The sequence below is a fragment of the Schistocerca americana genome, chromosome 5, assembly GCF_021461395.2.
Source record: "Schistocerca americana isolate TAMUIC-IGC-003095 chromosome 5, iqSchAmer2.1, whole genome shotgun sequence".
In the NCBI taxonomy this organism is placed as follows: Eukaryota; Metazoa; Arthropoda; class Insecta; order Orthoptera; family Acrididae; genus Schistocerca; species Schistocerca americana.
This window is the reverse complement of record NC_060123.1, coordinates 466,251,568-466,255,784: the sequence shown is the minus strand read 5'-3', so window position 1 is coordinate 466,255,784 and position 4,217 is coordinate 466,251,568.

The following is a 4,217-nucleotide window of genomic DNA, read 5'->3' as shown; positions in this document are numbered from 1 at the left end:
TCCCTTGTAACTCTTATATTCAATAAATCTATCACCTAACCTATAATGTAAAAGACCATTTCGACATACCCACAAACACGGAAATACATGGAGCTCCTAAACTCGTTTGTTCTGTGAACACAGGAACGATCTGCTTTCACCTCAGTGATGAAGCAATATTTCATTTTAAAATCAGCGTCATTTGCACTTATGGCTCTCAAGAATCAAAACTGACAATGTTGAATGTCTACGGAAAAAGTTCAAGCGAGATTTTGAGTGGTTCAAGAGTCTCCAAAACAACCTAGAAGACGCTGAAGACGACTCACGTCCGAGACGTCCTTCAATATCAGCAACGCATGAAAATATCGAAAAATTAGGTAAGCTGATTCGATATAACCATGGGTTGAGAATTCGACCGATCGCGGAAACTCTAGGAATTTACAAAGTATATGTAAGGATATTTTGCGTAACCAATTTAACACGAAAAAAGTTCTCAAAAATTCTCGCGATCGAACAGAAAGAAAGTTAGTGAAAATGTTTGTACTCACATTTCGAATACAACTAGAAATAATCCTAATATCTTGGAAAGCATGATAAAATTTGACAAATCCTTATATGTTATTTATGAATCAAACAGTAAGCGCCAATCCATGCACCGAAAACCCCAAACTTTAGGTAGCGAAAAAAGCTCGAATGAACATATCAGAATTAAAGGAATGATATTAATGGAACTTTTATCTTCTCTGGGTTCCTGAAGGACAAAACTATCAATCAGTAATAGTATCTTGAGGTTCCAGAAAAGCAGGTCATGAGTTCTGCATAAAGATAACGCATTGGCCAACACCGCAGTGTTGTTAAGGTGAACACCATCCTCGGTTTGGACGATCCACTTTATTTTTCGGACCTAGCACCATGTGTATTGTATATTCCCCAAGGTCAAATCTGCATTAAAAGGAACAATAGATCAGCCCTCTGAAACATCGAAAGAAAAGGCGGTACGCGCTTTCAGGCCCTCACAGTGGGACCTTTCCCGCACTACTATCATCAATGGAAAATTAGTATGGAGCGTTATTGGCGTAGAGGAGGGGAGTATGTTGACGGTGACAGTAACTAAGTACGTACGTTTCTGAAGAATAATCCCGTTATTTTATAGCCACATCTCATATATACGGTTTGACTGAACACATTTCTTTGACTTAATTCCACGCCTAAGCGATCAATAATTTAGGGATGTTCAATAAGGTCCCAACTGTTTTGTTTAAGGCATACAGTTACAGATTCTGTGGCAGAGAAACATAGTCGATTCATAATTTTACCGCAGTATCCTCATGAATTAAGATATTTGAAGAGATTTGTTTCCACCAGCCTCACAGGAATGTTACATCAGAACATGTCACTGTAAACTCCAACCAAGCAAATCAATATCCTTGTGATGCCTCAAGATTTCATGATCTGTCGAACTGTTGCAATAAACATGCATAATATCTACATACATGGATGTGAATGTAAATTTAATGTGATGCAGGAGTCTCACTCAGCGCTTTTTCCAAATTCTGCCCTATTATTTACGACAAAATTAGACAAGAATATTTTACCATTTTAAAGCTAAATTCTATACGTGCTTCACTTTCACCTTAAAATCGTGTATTCGTTTTCCAGGAAGAAATATAGGGGCAAGTGGGGCAAAAACAAGCGGTGCTGACGTAAGTAGCAGCTTTGTGTCAAATAAGAGCTCGTAATTGTCCTATTAACTACCTTCTGAAAATGTTTTTACTTCTAATCAGTCCTTCGCAAATGTCTGAGCAGCTTATAAATCACGCAGATATCATGCAAAATCTCCCCTGTGAAACGTTCAGTGACAATTAGCAAACGGTGGACAGTTCTACGTGTAACGTAGTATCGCGCGCTATCGGCAGTTTTTGGGAATGCAAAAGAGTTTGAGGTGTGGCACAGCACACGCCTATCTCTGCCACCAAGTCAGTCTTAGATACCTGTTGCTCTGCTTTCTCCAGTTCAGTCGTCTTAAAGGTCATTGTATTCTAATTGCTGTTATTTGTTAAGACAAAGTAAATGGTGGGCAACTTTGTAACGTAACTACTGTTGACAAAAATCTGCCTCGAATGAATCAGTTCCTCGCATGCCATTGCTTGCGAGAGTACTAGCATTAGTAATGGTCTCGTAATTTGGGTTAGAGACATCATCCGATACAACTTTTAAACTGCAACTGAAGAAGTCCAGTTATTACTCGAAATGTATGATAAAAAATTGTAATGTTGGGTATCAAAAATGGGTCTTATTATGTTATTTTGTGTTAAAAGCGGGAATGAAATGGGTACAGGTGACACCTCAGTCTTGCAGCAACGACCTTACTTACATGGCAGTATGAGTTATTTTATTACTGGAAACCTGTACGCACCTCATAATTAATTTAAAATGTGACATCGTATTTTTGTGGTGTCATCAGTTTAAAAAAAATCCTGCTTACAGGTTTTGTCCTTAAACTTAAATAATAAATGTAATTAACATATTTGTCCCAGAAATGTTAGCTAACTGTTTTTAACTTTAGGTATGCCATGCTCTGTTGCAGACAGGATCAGTGGAGTAAAATAGCTCACTAGGACGCGTTCGACGGTTGCAAGTGCCGTTTTTCATTCCATCACCTCACCAGTTTCCAGCTTTCCGTGTCTTTGCTCTCTGGGTGCAGGCTTTTTTATTATATTCTGAGGGTACTTTTCCGACCATCTCTTCTAGCACGGTAAGATTTCAGGAATCTTGTGTGATGCCTCCTTTTGATTCGGACGCCTGAATAGGAAGGACGACTTTGTGCTCACTTCACTGAGCACATTTGCTTTGGTGGTGAGAGCAGTATAGAGCAATTGGTGAAACAACAGCCTGGTCTGCTCCATGAGCTCAAACACAGCAGCAGAGTAGATTTTAACGTACGGGTACTGCGACCCACTGCTAGGATTAAATGAGAGGTCATCGGCGCAGAAAGGTGGGAATATGTATTGCACCCACGATCATGATCAGATTAGTCCTGGTGTTGCGATAAGGGGAGGCATAATGTTGCGTATGTGTGCTGACCACTCACTTCTCAATGTTTTTACTGCTCTGTACTTCTTCTCCATGAGCGTACACTCCGCCCCGATTTCATTTTTATGGATGAAAAAGTGCGACCGAATCTAACAGCGCAGGTGAGTAACACTTGGAACGAGAGGATATTATTCTGCGAACGGACTGGTCTGCCCATTACCGCTAGACTCGAGTCTCATCGATCAAGTGTTGGACGTGTTGCGAAGACGTACAGCAGCACGTCCACATGGACCATCGACACCTATCAGTTGTCAACCGCGCAGGTGCAGGTATGGAACGAACGTGGCCAGCATGGGAGCATTGCCGTTCGTGTTGATTACGCGCCGAATTAAGAACCGTACCTTGAATTATGGTGTCATTTTTGTTTCGTCTCGTTCCGTCTCCCAAACTTCACAAAAGCTCTTCTGGCAGGAGGTAGGGGAAGTAGGAGACGGGGTACTGGCGGAGGTAAAGCAGTGACGGCGGGTTGCTAGTCGCGCTTCGGTTGCTCAGCCGGTGGAGCAATTGCACGTCCCGACTTCGAGTGTCGGTCCGGCATACAGTTTAAATCTGTCAGGAAGTTTCATATCAGCGCACACTCCGCAACAGAGCGAAAATTTCGTTCTGGAATGTTGAAAATGTCTTCTGCCATTAGGATTCAGACTAGATACCTCAGGTTTAGTTTCTTCAAACTAGCGTATGTTGCGAGCGCTGCTAAGAAAATGGCGTGTTTTGTAAGTAATTGGCAACAGCACAGATGGTACACACATAGATGGAAACATCGCCAACTATACAAGACCAGATGAACACACACCATGTCCTAAATAAAACCGACATTACTGCCGCTATGATGACGGTAACGGCATATTCGGGCGTTCTACCGTAACTACCGAAAGCCACTCAGGGGAATCGAGGAAGAGCTGGGCAAAGGTCCAGTTCGATATCATTCACCACTGTACCAAACTTCGTTAACTTGTTATAGAAATTTTTTGGTATAAGATAAGGATCGGCTTAAGGCCGTTCAGTTATCTACATCCGGTTATTTAAATAGAAAAATTGAGAGAAGAATTCTAAGGGATCCTTTATTACTCAAGCATTGTCTCTGAAATACATGGTAATCAAGTGGATAATGCAAAATATCTTCCGATAGCGGCAATGTTCACAAG